General features: G+C 53.7%; 1 long non-coding RNA gene across 8 annotated transcripts in view; it reads right to left on the bottom strand.

The window, feature by feature from the left end:
• Positions 1 to 7,815: 7,815 nt before the first annotated feature.
• Positions 7,816 to 21,987, bottom strand: part of LOC140849672 (uncharacterized) — a 78,141-nt gene continuing 63,969 nt past the window's right edge. For 4 of the 8 annotated variants that reach the window (XR_012131841.1, XR_012131846.1, XR_012131839.1 and 1 more), the window contains one exon: positions 18,682 to 21,879. This is a non-coding gene — a long non-coding RNA (uncharacterized lncRNA). Of the gene's footprint in view, positions 8,278 to 8,389; positions 21,880 to 21,987 lie in introns of those variants that run through there. The other 4 variants (XR_012131842.1, XR_012131840.1, XR_012131843.1 and 1 more) reach the window with 3 other exon arrangements.

Genomic DNA, 21,987 nt, shown 5'->3' on the forward strand with positions numbered 1-21,987 from the left:
GCAGGTCTCTGCTCACAGGCCACCTTCTCCTGACCTCCCTGCACCAGGTGGAAGGCCTTCCACGGTCCATCCTTCTCTCCAACTATCTGTGTCCTGCTGCCAGATGTGAGCCTCTCAGAGGAGAAAACTGCTTTTTTCCACCACTATATCCTCAGGCTGCAACTGTCCTGAGGCCCTCGTGGTCCTTGATCAACATTTTCTCAAGGCGTTAAAGCTGACTAGATAGACGTGTTCTATGATTTTTGTGACGGAGAATGAAGACAGGAGGACGGGAGCCACCCCAGGCCCAGGGCAGTCAGCCAGGGACCCACAGCGCTTAGAAGGGGCCCATGCTCCCGGGGGAACTCTGGCCTTGGGGCCCTTCATCCTGGCCCCAGCCAGCCCCAGAAGGGGACCCTGGAACTCAGTCCCAAGGTTCCGTGTAACTGGGACGGGAAGGGAAGGGTCATCTGAACCGAGTTCCAGGCTGTGCTGGGGCCTCTCCACCACTGCCAGCAATGGCTCAAGGGCCCTGCAGGGTGCACACACTCTAGCACCCCAAACCTGATGGTTCAAAAGCCCTAACACGAGGACAGATTGCTTTAATTTAGGGATCACCCGAATTCTACAGGTAGAGAGACACATTAACCATCACATGAAGCCATCAGACACCACATGCCCACTTTAGCCAAGGCCAGGCTAAGCTGCTAACGCAGAGCATGTGGCACCTTTGCAACTTGAGGGGGTGAAGGAACCATTCTGGTCCCAGGCTTTTTTATATGCATGATTATGTGTAAGTTATTCAGTGATCTGAGATGCTATTTTCTGACCCAGAGAAACCCAAGTGCTGCTTCCCCTGGTGTTGTCGCCCTGCATGCAACCCAGCTGCTGCTACAAAATGTAACTGGCCGGAATGTTCTGGAAACACAAATGATTGCCAACTGGGCCTTTGAGCTACAGGCATGGGGCTGGAATCTGGGCCCCCTCCAGGCCAGGAAATGCTGATGGAGACCCCTGGGGCTGCCATGATCAACTCTTGGGACTGGCTAGGGAGGCCAGGGGTCTGACCATCCTCCTGACATCCCCCCCCAGGGGAATCACATGGAGCACACAGTGGATCGTACAGGATCACGTATATTAGGGCCATTCACCCTCCTGACACTGAGTCACTCACTCATTCAGCAGGTGGAGTCGGGGGAAGAACCCTGAGAGGCAGGGGTGGTGGGGGCAGGACGTGTGTCCTGGTCCCTGTGAGGAAGGCTTGGTCTTCAGCCCACTTCCCAGAAGAGGAAGCCAAGGCTTGGGGGGCCTGGGAGCTGCGGGGTCACTTCTACCATGCCCCAGGGCCACATGCCTGAATGTCCGCTCCTGAGCCCCGGGGCGCCAGCCTGCGGAGTAGATGCGGCACACCTGGTCCTGGCCTTCCTGCAGTGGGTCCACTGGGGGGGTGACTGGGGTGTCTTGTCACTCCAGCCCTGGAGCCCACCACAGGGCTGGCATGGAGCTGTTGCTCAGAAATCACTTGCCAAGTGAAGAAATGAAGACTTGGGAGTCGAGAAAGATTTGGTCTGGAAAAGAGAGAGTCTGTCTCTGTCCTCAGAGGGTCTGGAGGGCTGCCGGACGGGGGAAGGAGTGGGGTAGGGAGGGTGGGTTTCTGGGGGCACAGGACAGGCGGGATGCGTGCGTCTTATCCGTGTAAGAATGAACACGCCTGCATCAGAGCTGCTCCGCACAGGAACGCGGGAACCGGGGAGCCATGGGCAGCCAGATCCTAAGCCTCAATATCCACGGTGCCCCTACCCACCGGGGACGTCCTCGGGGAGCATCCCTTTAAGAGAAACAGTAAATCTGCACTCTGGTCTGTGATGCACAGTGGGACCAAGGACAACACACCCTGGCTGAGAGCCGGAAGGAGGGTGACCCTGCGGCCTTGGCCCTGGGGGAGTCCTGACCCCCATCCCCTCCCCTGCTTCCTCCCTTTCACTCCATAATATTCACAGGGTTCCTACACCTGCCTGAACCTGTGCAGGGCACTGGAGTTCCCGCCAGGGGGGTGCAAAGACAATAAACAAACACAGAAAATTATTTCAGGGTTCTCCGGGGACTCCCAGGCAGGGCAACAGGGTCGGGTGACCTAGCCCACCACTGCACTAGGTCACACTCGGCGTTACATGACCCTCCTACACCCAAGGCTTTGTCACTCAGGCCAGAAACCTGGAGTCACCTTGCACGCCTCTCTCCGCACCCAGCCGGCGGGCACTCCCTGCTGGCTCTGCCTTCAAGACGAATCCCAGGTGGGCCACACCAGCCACCTTCCTGCTGCCACGGAGCACCCCGCCTGCCCTGTGTCCTCAGACCTTCCCCACTCTCTCCCCCCACCCCCACCGGCTCCGCGCTCCTCTGGGAGCCAGGGCACCTCTCCTCTCCCAGTCTCCCGGCTTCCCGTCCCACCTGGAGGAAACCCCAGACCTCACCCTGACGCTTGCAGCCTGTGCCCCTGCGGGTGAGCTCTGCCAGTACTTCTGGGACTCACCATCCCCCTCCCTCAGCCACTCCATGCAGCCAGGCCCTCGGGGCCCACACTGCGGCTATGCCCCCTCCAGGCCCCCATGGCTGGGGGTGCCATCATCCGAAGGCTTGGCCAGGCCAGACATCTGGTGGCTCTTTCACGTGGCTGGAGGTTGATGCTGGCTGCCAACTGAGAGCTCAGCTGGGTCCATTAACAAGAGCACCCACGTGTGGCCTCTGCATGTGGCCTGGGGTTCTCACAGCATGGCGGCTGGCTTTCTGCAGTCCAAGTGTCTCAAGAGCAAACTTGAAAGACGCAGACAGAAGCTGCATGCTTCCTACGACGCAGCCGCAGAAGCCCCAGAACACTGCTGCCGCTACATTCAACTGGTGCCGAAGGATGCGCGGCCAGCCCCGCTTCCTGGAGAGGGAAGCCAGGCTCCGCCGGAATGTGAGGGCAGCACCACATCCAGGCAGACAGGGAGCTGAGAGCCCACAGTGGCCTCGTGGGGACTCTACCAGACAGGAGCGAGCCGGAGACCTGCGGAGGAGGGAGGGGGCCAGGGGTCCCCGGGTCAGTGCGCGCGGGAGGCCCTGGGGGGAAATGCACCTAGGGGAGGGGTGGTGGGGTCGGGGCGGGTGGGGCAGGTAGACGGCGGCAAGGAGTTGACTGAATGCTAAGCCTTACGCAAGGTCAGATTCCCCCCTGTACCAGGTCACGCTGGCCTTCTGCGGACCACGGATCATAGAGGGTGGTGGTGGGAGCCGGGAGACTAATTCGGAGGACTTTGAACTTGTCATAGGAGAGAAGCAGGTGACAACGAGCAGGAGGAGCAGGTGGACGGGGCCACGCTGCCGCGGCTGGAGGACGGGTACTGAGCGAGGTCGCCTGAGGAGCCAGCTGCCTCCTAGGTTTGGGGCCCATGGCACTAATGGAACAGACCAGCCAGGAGCTTGGGCGCCCCACGGAGGGAGAAGGCCGGGAAGAACACAAGCTCCACTTTGGTCAGGTTAAGTTGAGACACGTGATGGAGACATGGAAGGTGGTATCAGGCTGCAGATGAGGACGGAAGCACAGGAGCTCAGGGACAAGGCCTGGCCCCGGTGTCCTCAGCTATACCTTAAGGGCCAGCCTGGGTGATCTGGGGACCTTTCTATCTCTGAACATGTACTCTTTGGGGCCATCAAGGTCTGGGGCATAAGTCTGATGCCGTAGAGTTTTCAGAGAGAGCTGGACATTGTGCTGCTAGAGGCTGGACCATGTGTCGTCCCCTAAGCTAGCACCGTGTGGGACCAACCCGTCCAGCTACCTGCTCATTTTGACACAGAGAATCTGATGGAGCTCTGGGTTCATGTAGGGCTGTATCCTGAGAATCACAAGGTCATTTTGGCGATGTTCTCCCAAAGTTATCCACTGAGTGCTGCCCGCATCCAGGCAAGAAGAGGCAATAAATCATGAAACATGAAAACCATTAGTCCGGCAGCTGTCCTTGGCTTGAAACTTCAAACAGCCCCTCCCATCTGGGAGAGGCAAAGAGCGTGGAGAGAAAGCCTTCCCCTTTCTCCCAGCTCATCTAGCTGGTGTCCCAGCTGCGGGCCAGTCACAGAGGCGGGGATCCACCAAGGCAATGTATCAAGTGTTCACAGTCGTGTCTGGGAAGACCGCTAACAGACCTACAGGCCCCATGTTATCCGCCCCACTTGGAGGAGCAGAAGCTCAGCATGCTTAAATAATGTGGCCAAATATATGTGGCTCTTAAGAGTCCAGGCCTCGGATGTGAGTGGTCAGGCTGAAAAACTGCTCTGTGCTGATGGCCTACCACGTATCTACCTACTCTGACCCTCAGATTCTTCATATCGACATATGAGTCAATAAAAGTACCGAGGTTATTAGATTACTGAGGATTTAATGAAACAACCCAACTGAAGTACTCGTCACTGAGTCTGGGACATAGTAAGCATTCAACACATATCGGCTGCTATTACTTTGTCCTTCTGATACCAAAACTCTAATAATTCCACTGATGATACTGCCGATCATCGCTGTCATTTGTTGCATTGTCATGGGCTGGTGCCGTACATTCTTATACCTCTTACCTTAAGAACAAACCTTGAAGTAGATGCAGTATCCTCAGGAGACATATGAGGATGTAGAGGCTGGCAGAGGTTGATTAACCCGCTCAAGGTCACGCAGCTGGTAAGGGGGATGCTGCAGTCCCCACTCACATGATGTCATGGCACTGCCTGTCAGGGAGAGTCAGTCTGATCTAAGGCCCATGAGGTGTTTGCAGAGCCCTGAACGAGCGGCAAGGAGTCCCTGGAGTCCATCCACCTTGGGTTCAAGCCACTTGAGCTGCTCATGGGTGAGCAATTAATACACTTCAGCAGACAGTCCCTGAGACCTGGCCCTCACAAGGTGCCAGACCCTGCAGATCTGAACTGAATGCCCTCACAAGGACCCCTCCCATTCTGCAGCCCATTTGTCCTGTGGCTTGGCCACTCCTTCCAACAAGAGACAGAGTCTATTTCCACTCCTATAGAATCCGGGTTGGACCATAACTTGCCTAGTGCAATAGAAAGAGGCAGAAGTGCCCCTGGGTGACTTCAGAGGCCTTGAAGCTTCCCCTCTTGCCCATTTTCATCTCTGAGTTGCCAGGCAAAGAAGGCTAGCTACCCTGCAGGACTCCCCATGTGGAGGCAGAGAGAGGCTCAGCCAGGCTCCAGCTGTTCTAACCATCTGGTGGGGTGCACATTGGGCCGCCCAGGCCCAGCCAGCATCCAGACGACTGTTGGAGGCCACTGAGTAACTGCAGGTTGGCCAGCGGCAGAGCGAGTCAGCTGAGCCCGGCACAGATGCAGAATTAGGGGAAATCCAGGATTGCAGTTTTATACCACTAGACGTTGGGGTGATCTTTTACACAGTGATAGTTAACTGATAAACTAAGGGAGACCCATCTACAAGCTCCGCAGTTCCTACCCTAAACCGGTTCTTCTCATCATCAACTCTCACTGTCTGGCACATTACTTTCCTTGGTTGGAATCCAGTTTTCTCACCTATCAAAAGGGAGTGTTAAACATAACTGCTGAACATAATTTGCTCCTAGAACATGGCTGGATCGTGATTGGCATGACTCCAGCACTTGCTGTCCCGTCTGCCTGATACACCACCCTGAGATCTCCCCCTTCTTGTCTTTCCAGTCCATAGTCAGTATCACCTGCTTAGACACAAAGCTCCACCCATCCCCTTGTCTCACTACCCTGGGCCCATAACAGCACTTGTATCTCTCTGAAATTATCTTTGTTTACTTCTTCATTGTTTGTGTCCCTGCCACACCCATGTCCATGCACACACGGTTGCTTGCACACATGCACAAACATATAGGTACATATGCACATGCAGGTGTGTACACATGTATGCATATTTGCACACACACACACACACACATGCACTCTGGGATGGAAACCTCTGGCCTGTGTCTTATTAGTTCTGTACCCCTTAATCCCTGGAATAGCGTCTGACACACAGGACATCATCTCAGAAAATATCTGTCAAATGAATGAATGAGACCAAGCATCTGACTTGATTTCCAGCTCTGACACTCATTAGCTGTGTATTCAAGAAAGTCCCTGGGTTTATCCTAATCTCAGTTTCCTTATCTGTAAAAATAGAGAAAATAATAATAGTTTCCTGTGGTGTGTGTGAGGTTTACATGAGAAAAATATGGTAAATGCTTAGACCAATGTCTCACATGGAGTTAGGGCTTGATAAACACTAGTTGTTCTGGTGGTGGTGGGGATGATGGCGGTAAAGAAGGTTAATGGTGTTGCTGGTGATGGTGAGTGATTAGTGGTGAGGAAAAGGCTGAGGATGAGGCACGGCCTGGGTCCAGGGCTCTGTGCAATGATGTCACATACATAAAAGTACCTGAGGCAGGGCTTGACATACGGTGAGTGCCTAAGAACTGTAGGTTTCAGTTCAGTTCAGTTCAGTTCAAAGGTAAATATGTCATCTTATGATGAAACCCAGTGAAATCAGACCTGATAAAGCCACACTTTAAAAGATTCTGATTAACAGTGTTAGCTGGTCCTATCAAGATTGTAGAAGGGTGTCACTGCACTTTATTACATCTTGGGGACTTTTTCAAATAATATAAATAATTTTGTTCTAAGTGTGAGGGTTTTTTTTTAATGCTGCAGTTAATATAATTTGATTACATCTTAGAGCTAGAAAATTTTCCAAAGGAGAATGTCTGATTGACTCACTCACTCACTCACTCATCATCGATTCACAAATATTTAGTAAGCATTTACTCTATGAACATGTCCAGTTTTGAGAACCTCAGATATTAATGCATAAATTGCATTACTGGAGGCTTTGTTTCAATTCAGTGTCATGAACAGGCCCCAGGATGAGGTGGGACCTGTCCAAAGAGCGGGGACAGAAGTGAGTTTTACCTTCGTGTAGCTGGTGTGCAGGCAGGGGGCAAGGAGGTTGAGGGGCACCCAGTGGAGGGTCCCCGCTGGGGTGGGAAGGAGGGTTTGTAGGGAGCAAAAGAGGCTTCCTAGGAAGTGAGAAGCTTGCAGGAATCTGACCAGAGGCCTATGACAACCAGCCTGGCCATGCAGCCTACGCCTCTTCACGCGCTCTGTCCCTCTCCATGAGGAGCTGGAGGGATCTCTGAGTGAGAGAGACAAGGGTGAAGGCTCAGGCGCAGGTGTGAGGGTGGGAAAGGCCAGGCCAGTCCAGAAAGGGCTCTGAATCAAGATGAGAGGCTTCAGCTTCCTTCTTCCAGCAGTGCAGACTCCCAGAAAAAGGCTGCACACAGAACACCCCGGAAGGGGTGGGAGTGGAGCAGCTGGGGGGAAGGCTAGGGAAGGTCCCCTGCAAGCCCTCACCCTTCCCGGCCTGGCTCAGCTGTCTACGTGGGGAAGCACCCACTCTGCCGACAACTCATTCTCTCCCTTAATGAATCATCTACAGCTCAAAATAACTTAGGAAAATATTTTGCAAATCTGTGGTGAAAATAAATGAAATCAACACTAATTTTGAGGCAGTCTAAAAACGTCCAAATACAGATGGGGTGTATAAATTGGGCCTCTTACATTTACGAAGCTAAAGAATACAAAAGTAGAATCATGTTCATGAGCACCAAATTAATTTTACATAAGAAAAAAATAACTTACATCCCTTTGACTTTTTCTCTCCAGAAAGTACAAAACCTGGTGTAACTGAGTTATTCTCTCCCTACATATCTAAATAACAGATGCAAATAAATAATCTCTTCAGTGATGTGAACCTATGATACTGACAGAAATATGATTTCATTTACTGAATGAACCAACCAACTGGGGGATTTGTTATTTTTATTTAGTTCAAGCATTTATTGACGTTATCAGGTACTGCCCAGGTGCTTGTGCTGTCCACCAAATCCGCACATCTCTTCAGGCAGTACAGTTGTGGCCACGTTCATGGAAGAAACTATTTGGGGCCAAAAGTGTTGCCTGATTGGGCCAAGGTCTCGGCACTGGTGACACAGAAGAGCACTTACCTCACAACAGGCTGACTGGAGAGCCCCGGATTTCCCCAGAACGGCCCCCGTCTGCCCTGCGTACACAGATGTAACCTGCAGGGGAGAACTTTCAAGGCATCTCAACTATTACACTGGGGCAGTTCAGTTGGTTGAGTTCTAGAATATGCCGGAAGAACGTTACAGCGGGATCAGTGCAGGTCAGTTTGTGGCAAAGCTGGGTGTGCATTCGTTTCCTGGGGCTGCGTGAGAGTGCTGCGAACTGGGGATTCAAAACAAGTCGTATCATCTCACATTCGTGGAGGCCAGAAGTCTGAGATCAAGGTGTCAGGAGGGTCATGCTCCCTGACACCCACAGGGGGCGCCCGCCTTACCTCCCCAGCTGGTACTTGCTGGTGATCTGTGGCTTCAGCACTTCAGCTTGCCTCTGTCGTCACATGGCACTGATCTGGGGATCTCTTCCTGCAGGGGTGACGCTCCTGGCATTTAGCGCCCACCCGAATCCAGTATGACTACCTTAATTACATCTGAATGACTATTTCAAAGCAGTGAAGTCCTGGGGGTTAAGCCTTCAACGTATATTCTGGGGGGACACAGCTTGCATTTTGGTTCTTCTGGCAGGTGTCCTCAGGACCCTCCCACGAGGCTCACTGTGCTCCCAGCTGCCCACCACCCCCAACACATCCCCATAATCCAGCCCCAGGGGCTCCAGGCTGTAGGACCATCCAGGCAGCACAGCCTGCAAAGAAGATGACAACTAGGACTTCTTGTATGGGCAGCAGAGCTGCAGCACATTCATATCTGCTGCCCCATTTTATGCTGAGTGCCACCCTGGAAGGAGGTGACCCCTATTTGCAGATAAGCAAGCTACGTCTCAAAGAGGGGCTGGTTGTCCTTTTCATCCTGAATCTGCAGGACCCAGCACAATGCCCAGCCTCCTGATCCCAGTCCGTCTGTCTGTCCACCTCCCCCAAAGTGTGGGCAGCACCTCAGAACCTCAGGCTCTAGATGTCCCCATTGCTAGGCCCTGTTCATCGCTGTTTTCATAAGACTCTGGAAGAATTAGGAGAGCAGGGACCTTGCTGTGACTTTTCCATTAAAGAAAAAGGTATTCGATTTACCAGCCTACTTTTCTTTCTGAGATTGTTCTCTTTTTTTGGCATTAACTCAGTACTTCTTTTAGGACATGATGGTGATAGAGTGATCCTGTTTTTAGAACTCCTTTCTTTGCAAAGCAAACAGCTGGCAACCATGCTGGCCCTTGAGTTTCTGTGGGGAGATCTCTCTGGTTCATGAAATCCTGCCCTAGCTGGCCCCAAACTCTCTTCCACTGGTCAGGCAAGCCGTGCATGGGCAGGGTGCTACTTACCTAGTGTCCCAGAAGCACCAGGAAGTCAGTACATGTCAGGGGCTCTTGTAGATAAGGCACAATTTTCTTTAAAAGGACCTGCTGCAGTTGGCATCCCACCAGCGCCCTCACCCCCACTCCCAGAAATAACGGCATGTGGCCATCACCACCCCACCGTCCCTGGTGGCAGGACAGAGACCCGATGTGGATACCTGCCCTCCTCCCTCTAAGGCCATACAGGTAGCTCACCTGTCAGGTGGGTGGGGCCTCTGGGTCAGTGGCAGGACTGACCTTTCCCAGGGCAGCCTGCCCGCAAGGACCACTGCCAGGCACCTGCCCTGTGCGGCAGGCACCGTGTGAGAACGAAACTCATCTGACCTCGCCCCAACAGGAGCCCTAGAGCAAACCATGGGGATCCGAAGCCAGGCTGGCAACTCGGCAGCTGGGCAAGCCCAGAGGGATTCCTTAGCCTCCCCAGCCATCTCTCTCTCCTCTGTCAAATGGCAAGTATGAGTAACTACTGCTCAGGGATCATATGAAGTTGATGTGGGACAGAAGCTCCCTACCCGTTAGGGGCTGTTATTATGGTCAGTGTCTGAGTGTAAACCATCCCCATTTTGCAAGTGTGGACACTGAGATTCCGAGAGTCTGTGGCTGGTCTCCGTCACCAGGAAGTCGGAGGGAGAAGAAACTAGGGGGGCGGCACTGCTTCTGTCTGCGGAACCCGACCGAGCCGTAGCCCTCGAGATTCCCCACCTCTGCCTGAGTTTATCTGACTTCACAGACACGAAGCACTTTAATCGGACCTGGCCCGAGGTACACACTCCCTCAGGACCAGCCGTTGCTGTTATTAATGTCCTTCCCCTGCAGCATCGCCCGTTCTCCCGCCACAGCCCGCAGCCACAGGGCAGCCAACAGTCCCTGGGCAGCACCACGTGCCAGTGGGGCAGGAGGGGCTGCCACTGTACAGTACTGGTGAGGAGGCTGAGGCTGGTTATGGTAGAGCAGGGTGTAAACAGCCCGCCACCATCTGCGACAGTGGCCGCTCTCACTTCCTGGGGCCTGCCCTCCCCATGGGGCAGCATGGTCCCTGAGCCAACCTGGGGGGCAGGGAACAGTCTGGGACGAATGGGGCAAGTGAGTTTATGAACAAAGAGGTGTGATTTCCAAGCCTCCGAGTCTCTCCTAACGCACTGTGGGCCTGTAACTCCTGGCCCCACTCAAGGCCCCCTCCTGCTGCACAGCCCTCCCACTGGGTCCCTGTGCCCAGCCTACCCTGCTTCCCAGGCTGGGCAGGTTCCTGAACAGAGCACCCTGGGCAGTGTGTGACTTTCTGTAATTGTTCCCAGGGAGCAGAAGCCCAGACACGCTTGGGGCCTGCCCATCCCTGCTGATCATCTAGTGACCAGACCCGGGAGCCAAGGAGTTGACTTGACCCACCACATCCACTCTGTACGGTGCTCCCAAGGGGCCCTCCTCTCTTTCTGCCCAGGCCGGGTAGGTGGGGCGAGGGTGTGCGGCCATGGCCTGACCTCAGTCGGCCTGGTCTTTCCGCAGCTCCCTGTGCGGGCCTGGGGATACCCTGAGCCCACGGGGAGCAGGTACTGCTCCCGGCACTACTCCTGGCATGCTCTCGTGCAGACAGGCCATGGCCCTGGCGGGGACGGCTCACGGGAGAGCTCTGTGGGGCTCTGAGAGCTCCTGGGAGACTTTCCTGGAGGAGGGGGTGAAGGAGCTGGAACTCGAACGCCAGGAATAGGGAGGGTCAGTGGCCTGGCTTGGGGGTAACAGAATTGTGCAGGGTCCTGGGAGGGTGTGGAAGGGGCCAGCGTGCTGGGAGACGGCTGGCAGGCCACCCGGGCCAGGGCCACGGTGCGGTGGGAGGGCCAGCACAGCAGCTGCCGCAGAGTCCCCCACTCTCCCTTCACCCCCCCCGCTAGTGGCCCCCGGCCCAGGTCACCCCATCTGCCGCCTGTCCTGGGGCGGCTGGGAGGAGGGCAGGGCTTAGCCACACTTACCCCCACTGCGCCTCAGGAACAGTGGCGTCCTGGGGGGGCAGCTTTTGCCCACCTCTAGTGAGGCAGCCGGACCCAGAGAGGGTTGGCCCTCCAGGCGGGCCGTCCAACAGACTCACTCCCGGGGGCACCCTCTGCCCTCCCTCCTTAGGACTGGCTTCTAGTGTCACCCACAGGATGTCCAGGCTCCTGTGGGCAGGGGAGAGCAGCGGCCTCAGCTCCCGGCAGGCAGGGTTTGGGGAATAAAATAGCAGGACACAGAATGGTGTCAGGCCAGCGTCCAACAGTCGAGTTTGAGTCCCAGTGTGGCTGAGCTCTCTGCCTCAAACGCTTCCGCTCTGCAAGCCCTGGTTTCTTCTCAGTATCGTGGGATACACAAGGCAGGGGTCCCCACTGGGGACTGGGCACAGAGCAGGTAACTGTGGGGAGGGTGCAGCAGAGCAGGGCAGGGCAGCCCTTGCAGGCCTCATCTCAGCACCTGAACCCTGCCCCGTACACCCCGCACACAGCACCCTCACCATGTCTGCACCCCGTGCCCCACGTGCGCCCATACCCTCTCCTAAGAGCTGCTGCTCCGCCTGCCCGTAGGTAGCCCAGCAGCAGCATGTAGGGGCAGGAAGGGGCGGCTGCCAGGCCCGGTGCCTATCGTCTCCAGGCAGCCTCAGAAAGTGGGGTCCCTGGATCGCCATGCCCTAGCCCGCCACCGTAACCCAGCCGTCTCTGCCCTGCTCTCCCCACCCCAGACAGAGCCACCTGGTGCCTATGTGCACACAGTGGGCCCACCAGCCTCCACACTCCTGAAGGTCAGTGCTGGGCTACAGGGTGCCCAGCCCGGCCCCACCCTGTGCTCACCCCTCAGCCCCTCGAGCCTCCAGGCTACATCTGTTCTGCAGAGAGCCCTGGGTGTAGGCAGGCCACAGGAAGGGAGGGCACATTTACGCAGGCCAGAAGCAGGACTCCGAGAGCAGGGCGAGGCCTGTGCAAGGCCTCAGGCAGACAAGCCTCAGGCTTATCTGCCGGGTTCAGAAATAAAGAATCTGGAGTGACCTCAGTGAACCAGGTGGGACCCTGGCCTCTCTGAGAACCTGGGTAAATCCCTCCCCATCTCTGAGCGTGTCTCATCCCGAAACAGGCACGGGGGCCCGCCTCTGCTTGACTGCGGGTGCTGGTGCCAGGTGCAGCTACGGCTGGAAGCTAATGAGGTGAACTAGTGCAGGTGGGCTCCCTGACCGGCCTCCTGCAGAAGGCCAGCTGTGAGGGGCCGGGGTCAGATCTGCCGCTGCCCCTCCTGGGAGAAGCCACGCTGCCAAGTGACAGCCTTGTGACAGTGCCACACACGAGGGGCCTGCAGGAGCACCCAGTGGAGCGATGGGCAGTTGGATCTGCACTTCCTGCCTCGGGTGTCTGGGGCCGTGAGCCCAGGCACGGCTTTTCTGCTCAGGTTCCCCTGGACCAGGGCCTCTGTGCGGTTTGAGCCGCTGATGGGTCTCTTTCTGGCTGGAACAGGAGCAGCGGCGAGACTGAATCCTGCGTGTTCCCTGACTGGCCACGTGGCCTTAGGCCCGCCACTCCAGGCCTCTGGTCATCCTGCTCAGCGGGGCAGCACTGCCCAGATGGAAGGCTCCCCCGCCAGGCCCATGGTGAGTGCCAGGGATCTTACCCCTGCTCTCCCATCCTCCTCTCTCAGGTGGCCTAGTGAGGTGGTGCCCGAGTACAGAGGACGCAGGGACAGGGCAGAGGTGGGGGGAGGCTCTGTCACCGTAAGGAGCAACCACGAGGCAGCGTCTTGTGTGTTCAGCCGCTCCCCATACCTGCTATTGGTGATCCCTTCACAGAAGAAGAAACTGAGGCACTAGGAAGGTAAGTAGCTGCCTGTGGATAGAATAAGAGTTCCTGTGGCCAGGATTCTCACTTGGCCCTGGTCGGCTAGCTCACTGCACATCTGTGGGCAGTACATGGCTGTTGACTCCATATAAAAGAGTTCCACCCAGTGCTCTGGGCGCAACACGGTGGCAGGGCTGCAAGGCTGCAGGAGAGCAGAGCAGAGGCTGGAGTGGTGGCAGCGCCGAGGACAGAGACCCAGAGGACGGCTGTGTGGGACGACTGTGCAGGCAGAGAGGCCCAGAGGATGGCTGTGCGGGACAGCTGTGCAGAGGGGCCCAGAAAACAGCTGTGCGGACAGAGGGGCCCGGAGGCAGAGACTGGCTTGCTGCCTGCAGACTCACTCTGAGTGAATGGGATTCCAGTGACTGACAGGCCACCTGGAAATAAACTTGGGTATAACCCTTTCACCCCAAGAACGTTTTGCTGTCAATTTCTTTGGTCACACTGAATCCGTAGAGAACTTGCCCGAGACTGAAACCCATCGGCAAGATAACTGGCATGAGTCGGCAGGGTTCATTGTTGACCAAGGAAAGACAGGCTGCCCTTACGGGAGGGGTGCTTCAGCCGGCTGCCCCCATGAATGGGGAGACAGTGGATCGTCCCCCAGTGGGTATGTGGTCCGAGGTGGCTTGCCTCCTAGAGGCCCCACCCCAGGACTGGAGGCAAGTGGAGGTGGCACCTGAGGCCGCAGGGGTGGCCCTTGATACAGTGAGCAGATCCTCTGAGAAGCAGAGCGCCCGGGAGGCAGCGGGGGCTGTGGGCTGGCTGCTTCTCACAGTCTTAAACAGGTCCACAGAGGAGACCCGAGAAATGGCGGCACGAGAATACGAGCTGCAAACCTCTGTGGATGCCCTGAGGTAGATGGCCTTGATGCGGGAGGAGGCAGCAGAGAGTGCTGGCAGCAAGGTGCCATTGGAGACGAGACCGCAGCGCTGCCAGGCACTCTGGAGGAGGAAGAGGCCATCAAGGAAAAGGACGAACTCCTGATGGAAGCACAGGTGGAGGTGGCATGAGAACGTCAGCTGTGCAGCATTGAGCTGAAGGTAAGAGAGCTTCTCAAGACTGAGCTGGCATTGCTGTGAGGCACAGTAGAAAAGGTAAAGGTTGTAGCAGAGGAAGCACTTGGGGGAGGGAAGAGAGAGGTGCCATCAGCCCCGGAAATGGAGGTGCTGGGGAAGGATGAAGGGGTGGTGCCAGAGGCACTGACGCCTCCTGTATTGAAAGCATGTCCCATGCTTGTAAAGCAAATACAGACCAGCAGCTGGAAGTTCCCCAAGGAGAGGAGCAGCCCCTCCCCAGGCCATGGAGCACCCTATGCTCCGCCCCTGTCCTCAGGCTGAGCCGGGGGCTGTGGGACTTAGGGGCGGATGGAATTGTTCTGTGGGGATCAGAGGTGGGAACGCTGTCTTCCCTGACAGTGCAGCTGCCTTGAGGCAGCGATTACAAAATGCGAGGTGACACTTATGGTAGCTGGAGCAATGAGAACCCGGAAAGAAATGAGACCTGTTACTCACAGGAGGAATTTGAGGGGGCTCGTGAGGGTTATGAGGACCCAGATGTGGGTTGATTTGATAGGGGCAGGAGCAGATGGAAGGAAATTAGACAGGAAGCCAAATAGGATCTTACTGGAGCTGTGGCAACAACTGAAACCAGAGCAGCAGTTCCAGCGATGAAGACCAAAGAGGCAGAGGCCAGAGACAGAGCCACGAGTCCGGCCTGTGTGTCTGCCAGACTTTTTGCTGGAGAGGCTGGAGAACAATGTTCCAGCTTCCTTGCACAGGGACCATTGCAGAGGACTGAGGGCACATAGATGGAGAGGAGAGGATCCTGGAGGGGTGGAGTGTGGATAAAGTGAGGGTTCCTGTGGCCAGGATTCTCACCTGGCCCTGGTCGGCTAGCTCCCTGCACACCTGTGGGCAGTACATGGCTGTTGACTCTATATAAAGAGCTCCTCCCAGCGCTCTGGGCGCGACACGGTGGCAGGGCTGCAAGGCTGCAGGAGAGCAGAGCAGAGGCTGGAGCAGTGGCAGCGCCTATGACAGAGGCCCAGAGGACGGCTGTGTGTGACGGCTGTGCAGAAAGAGGGGCCCAGAGGCAAAGCCCGGCTTGCTACATGCAGACTCGCTCTGAGTGAACCGGATTCTAGTGACTGACCTGCCACCTGGAAATAAAGTTGGGTATAACTCTTTCACCCCAAGAACGTTTTGCTATCAATTTCTTTGGTCACATTGAATCCCTAGCGAACTTGCCCGGGGCTTGCCCATTGGCAAGACACTGCCCGAGGCCACAGCTGTCCACGGCAGAGCCCCGGGGCCGGGCTCCTCCCAGGACAGGCCTCCTCTGCTCATGTGTTGCTCGGGACGCAGCCAGCAAGGTGGGGCCAAGTGTTGCAGAGAGCAGGGCTTGGCGCAGCCCGGGTGGGCACCTGAGGCTGCCCTTCAGAGCCCAGACCGGCCTGCTGCGCCCCCAGCCTCAGCGTCCCATGCCGCCGATCCCGTCCTGCTCACTCAGCACCCCGTCCCGGTCCCTGACCTGTGTGCCTGACTCTCATCTCTGCCGTGGTGTGGGGGACTCCTCCCACCTGGGACGCTGCCTCCCCTGCTCAGTGTCAGTGCCCCTACCTTGAGAAAGCCTTGTGGCCCATCACCCCTCCCGTCTGCGTGACCCCGGCTGTATGGAGGCACTGGCTGTAATGTCCAAGTGGAACTGCTGGTGAATTTCTTTGACTGGGTGTGTGAGTGAGTGAAAGGACAGGTGGACCGCTGTCCTGCTGGGCACTCCTTAAAAGGGGGGCAGGCCAGCTTCAGGACGGCTCCTGACAGGTGGCTGGCCTGGGAGTCAGACACTGGGCTCCAAACCCCAGGGGGTGTGTGTGTGATGAATACATGCCTGCAGCATGTTGGAAAAACACTATGCCATATGAAAACAGTTGGAGTGAAAGGTCTAAGTCCTCTCCTACCTTCTTCCAACCCAGGACCAGCTACATAATTTGGGGGCTCAGTGTAAGACCCAGAGCTCTCTGCTCAAAATCAGGGAATGTGAGGTTGAAAATCCGCAACATAAAGCTCCCTCACTTCCATGCTATCACTTCTGACCTCATGGTGTCTTACTTGCTATTTAATGTTCTGTTCCCCTGGGCACAGAGATAATGGCATGGGGTGGGCAGACTCTCCCGGCAGCTGGAGGCCTCTGTGGATACAAGCTGCCAGTGTCCCTCCCTCCTGCCAGCAGGCTGCTGTGCCCAGCCAGGACTAGGGAAGGTACCAGGCATCTCCCCTTCCACAGCAGAGAGGCCACCACAGGTACTGCCACCCAACAGCACACATGGGTTTCCCAGATGAGAAGCCTGCTGGGGTGCTGCCCGCCCAGGCCGGGGTGGCCACTGCCGGGCCCCACTACAAGGTGCCCTGGGGTGCATGAGGCCACCTCAACTCTCCCAGCCCCCGCCCCCATTCCCAGGCCCCACCAGGGGTGGACAGTGGCCATGGTCGGGGTCACTGAGACAAAAAGCCAAGTGGACAAGGGAAGGCGGGGCCCCGGGTGCCTGGGGCCAACGGGGGTGGAGGCAGCTGAGAACCGGAGTCGGGCCACACGAGGCAAGGCTCCAAGCCCCCGGCATGCGCTCAGTTGTTCTATTAGACTTCCGTACAAAACACAAGGATAAAATGATTAGAAAGTCCAAGTCTGACTCAGAGCGCTTAACCCCAAGCACAGGCTGCCTCTGAGCCTGGGCCCCCTGGGGCTGCACCAGCCTGACCCTTGAGCAGGTGCAGCCCCAGGCCATTTCCTTCCCAAGGGGGTAAGTGCAGGTGCTCATCTGAACCAAGCAGTGGCACCAGTCTGCAGAACCCCGGCTGTATGGAGGCACTGGCTGGGGCGGGGTGGGGCAGGTGCTCTCCAAGGGCTCTCCCTGCATTAACTGCTGTCATCCCAGCATCCCATGAAATAGGTGCTCCTGTAGCCTGCTTTTTACTGAGGCACAGAGAGGTTAAGTGACCTGCCTGAGTCAAACAGCAAGCAAATGGCAGATTGCCTTCCTCCTGCTCCAAAGCGTGCAGTCAGTGTCACTGCTCCACAGCTGCTCACTGAGGGCTTGGAGCTCACTGTGCCAGCAGATACACAGATTGTTTTTTCATTTGCCTATAAGCAAATGCCACCAGCTTGGTTGCTTCTAGAAAAACTAACTCCAGTCCTGGGTCTGGCAGTCACGCACTGGGTGCTCAGGGGCTGGAGCTCTGCGGCCTCCCTTGCTGCCCTCCCTGCCCAGAGGGCTCAGCCATCGGACAGATGTGACCCCTGCCTAGGATCCCCATCATCCTCTTCTCCAGCCACCACCGAGCTGCTCCTGGGCCCCACACACAGGCAACAGAGATGGAGATAGGGGCCCAAAATGTGGACTTCAACTCACCAGGGCCGAGCTGGCCACTGCCACGGCTGAGGGCCGGGTCCGCAACACCAGGGAACGACAGTGGCCTTGGGAATGGCGCACCATGCTGGCAGACCGGTCAGCCCCTGGTGGCAGGGTGGGTATAGGCCATAAAAGTTAGGATACCCACTGAGAGCTTCGGAATTCTGGAGGGTTCAGGAAGAAAAACATTTCACGTTTTGTTTACAAGTGAATAATTTCCCAAATTGTGGTAAATCATATAAGGCTTGAGAAACAGTTTTCTTCAGTCTGAAAAAGCAAACATTAGAAAGCCAGCAATGTTTTAAGCAAGAGCCACAACAATCATAGTCACTTCCCTCAATTCATTCAGTCCCATTGTTAATTTTTTGTCCTGTTTCAGTCCAGTTTTTCCATTAGTTCTGGAAACACTTACCCCATTCATTTTTATTATCTTAAGGTTATCAGAAACCCATATTTTTCAAAAGCCCTTTTCATGAATCTCCTCGAAGATGAAGCTCCTTTGTGGGGACCCTTTTGTAGGAGCATCTTAGTAAAACAACCACTGCCTGTAAAAAGACTGAAAAATGGCCACAATTACGCATCTGACGGAAGTTCATTATAATGCAGCCGACAAAGAAATGTGGCTATCTTTGTGATGTATAACATCTCAATAACTATAATTACAAGTGATAACATCAGGACATACCAGATTTCTATGAGTTTTATATAACTTCCAGAACATTTCTTTTAACAACATATTTTATATGATTTTAATCAAAAAAGGCTTAGCATTACTTACCTAACAATGTTCGTCATATAAATCAATGTACTCAATAGGTAAGTTTTATCAGTTTAGTATCACCCTTCCATGAGGAGAAAATCCTGACATGTCCCAGTGTTCTCTGAAAAAGATTTCAGAGCCACCCAGAGGTAAGGCACTCCATTCAGAACTGACCCTGGGAAATTTGCTGAAAACTCTGAAATAAGTTTTAAGTTTGTTCAAATGGGATCACAGACAATTATGAAACAAAATCTAGCCACTCATTTTAATCAACATGACAATAAAATATTTTAAAGGCAAATGCAGGTTACATAGTTGCTAGCAGAATTAGCTCTTAGTATTGAGAAGATTCAGCTTCCTTAAGTGATCAAAGACCTGATTAAGACAACATGAAGCACAAGAAATTATTCTGCTACAACAATTACTTTAAGGCAAAGAAAAACCTTTCATAATCTCCTAACATCAAGAGCAGACCAGTAGTTCCAGAAAACTTGATCCTTTTAACAAGAAGAAAACCAAATTCTAATTTTTTATATTAAAAGTTCTTTCTCTCATTTAACAAAAAGGCATCTCCATTTCTTACATCTTCTTTTACTGACAATACAATCCTTTTTCTTGCACACGGTGATGTCTTCTTATTGAACAGTTAATCCTTGGAAACTTTATTCCTAGTTAAAACTAAGTAATTGTGAACTATCACAGCAGCACTCTTTAGATTGGCAAATTTATGAAGACATTTCATAATTTTTAGAACATGTGCTTCTTCATAGTACAATCTTCCAATAAAGTATAAAACATATTTGTTAGCAGACCAAAATTTATCTTTCGTTTCTCTGTAACAAGGAAGCCAAAAGTATATAAGCCTTATATAAGTTCAGTACTTAATGTTTCATTATTTTGTCTTGGCTTAATTTAATTAGCTTACAGAAACTTTAAGGTTTCAGGCTACCAAAAAGATTTTCAAGCTATTTCAGGTATGCATATTATAACACATAATTATTAAAAAGTTCACCTAAAACTTCACTCACACTTAATTTACTTGTTCTTAATAATTATGTGTTATCCATAAAAACTTCATGAGACAAAGTCAACCATTCTCCCAAACTCCTTTTTTTAATATTTAGCAGATAACAGCAACTTATATGCCTTTTAAGTAAACCCAGGCAGAATAAGATTTTCATTCTACTGCTACTAACTCTAAAGGCATGTCTATTTTAAATAAGCCAATAAACATTAGCTTTAATACTTTTTTTAAACATTTTCCGAGATCACATGAACTTGAAAAACATTTGGGTTAGTTTTCACATTTTGGAAAGTTTTAGAATAGACATTTTAAAGCATAGAAAGGCATTTTAAAGCCTTTGCTTTTCAGAAGGGCTTTAGCCATTTCAGAAGCTTTTCCTGTTTGGGGGGGCATATGCTAAAAAGTCAATCATCTGTTCCCCACTGTAAATTTTCCCTGGGGCTCCTGTGGGGAAATTTGAGTCACATATCTTAATCCAGGGGAGCTCCTGAACCCCTTCATATGCCCTGTGAATTTTACTCCCTTTCTACCACCCGGGAGGCTCCTGCCTTTTTGTGGATGCTTCTTGCTCCCCGATCCTAAGTGTCGGGGCAGCAGTGGTGGTGGCGGAGGCACTGACGGTGGCCCTAGTATGGAGGTGGGGGGGCAGTAAAGGCAAGGATACCATGGCAAACTGGGGGTGGACTCAGAGTTTGGGCTAATGCTCCCTCCTCTCTGTCCCCCGTTTCTCCCCCCTGCAAAACAGGCTTTTTCTGTGGTTGCTTCACAGGTGTTTACACTATAAGGTGGCAATCATCCCATTTCCTTTTATCATGCTGCAACACTATGAGCACCTGTATATAAGGAATTTTATCATCTTTCCCTGTTTTCACACAAAACAATTCCAATTATAAAACAGTACAGTAGTTTAGTGAGCTGTTTAAAGGCCATCATTCTCCTGATTCAAATATGTATTAGGAATGTGGAGTGTTACAATAAGATAACCCCTTCTTAATTATATGTTCAAGCTGTTATCTGACTTTCTATTCAATATGTCCTAATGGGCTTCCCATGGGGACAGAAGGTGCATTCCCCATTCTTGAAAGTAACAGTACAGAGAACACAGAAATCAGCAATACAGATAAACCAGAAAGAAATGTTTAAAAAACCAGAAATAAATGCAAATGGGCCCAAAACAAATGCCAATAGCCAAAAACAAATGCAAATGAACCGGTTCACAATTCCCCTACAATTCTAACAACTGTTCCCTTCTCCAATGGGTCACCCCATCAAACACAAAACAACTTTTCTACAGGAAAAAAAAGCCCCAATGGAGGGAAGGGGGTTTCCAGTCATACACACAAGAGCGACTAACCCTACTTGAAATGTCGAGTCTTGACCCCTTGCTCCATTAGGCAGGTGCTGGGGCCTGTTCAGGCGGATCAGAGGAGAGCCCAGAACAAACAGTCCTGGCAGCTGCTAGAGACTATGAGCAGCAGCTCCTGGCTGGCTCACCAAATTCGTTACCCAGTCCAAGCTCCAGCCACTAGCTGCACGACAGGCGATGAGTCAAGAATTTATGGTGTTGGGGTGAGGACAGACAACTTCGGCGGCTAGACCGGGGCGGAGCTGAGGAGATGCGGACGAGGACCAAAGCATCCATTCAACCAACCCTGAGCACCCCACGGGTGGCAGGGATGGAGGGACACACACAAGCGTACAGGATCACATCCGGGTGGAGGTAGGCTATGAGGTAAGGTAGGGGAAGGGGCTGCAGAGTGAGGGGACATTCGATCGGGGACGCTGCCAGATGAGTCCAAGGAGTTACTGTTGCTTTGCTGATGAGAACAAGATACTGTGTGTAGGGACGATGCACGCTGTGATGAAAGGGATATTTCAACGTAAAATCTCCAGGAAAGGAATATGAGCAAGAGGAAAAGGGAAGGGGTGACGTCAGTGTGGTGAAATATGGATCGTGTTGAATCCCAGTGACCCCCTGGTTTGAGTGAGTAAATACGGTTCCACATGATGCTGGGCCCACCACCTGTCACGCAATCAAGTAAACTGAGGCAGTTGGGAACATTCGGAGTGAGCGTTTCTGTCTAGGTTGGGGTCTTTGCCACTGCCACACGCACCTCTCCTTCGCTGCCCTTCTCTCCCAATCTTCCTTTGGAGCCCACCCTTTGCTAAGACCCGGCTCACCAGCTGGAAGGGCCCCAGACAATGTCTTGCTCTTTCCAATAGTGGCCACCAGAGGGCGCGATGGTGCAAGGCAGCTGCTGTCCTTGGTCCTGGAATTCTGATAGCAGGAGAAACACATTATGGGTCCCCGAGCTCTTGGGGGCTACGGCCCCCTTGCTGTTCCTTTGAGAACACAAATGCAGGTCCAGTAATCATACCACTTTGCTTGCAGACACACCACTTTAGGACCCCGACCTCTGCACCTCTGAGGTTGGGAAGGGAAAGCACCAACTAAATCCACAGTGCGGACTACGGGGCCTCCACCACTGGGAAACCTCGCCTCCCCCAACCTCCACCCCCGGCCCTATCCCTA

The sequence above is a fragment of the Manis javanica genome, chromosome 5 (assembly GCF_040802235.1).
Source record: "Manis javanica isolate MJ-LG chromosome 5, MJ_LKY, whole genome shotgun sequence".
NCBI classification, from domain to species: Eukaryota; Metazoa; Chordata; class Mammalia; order Pholidota; family Manidae; genus Manis; species Manis javanica.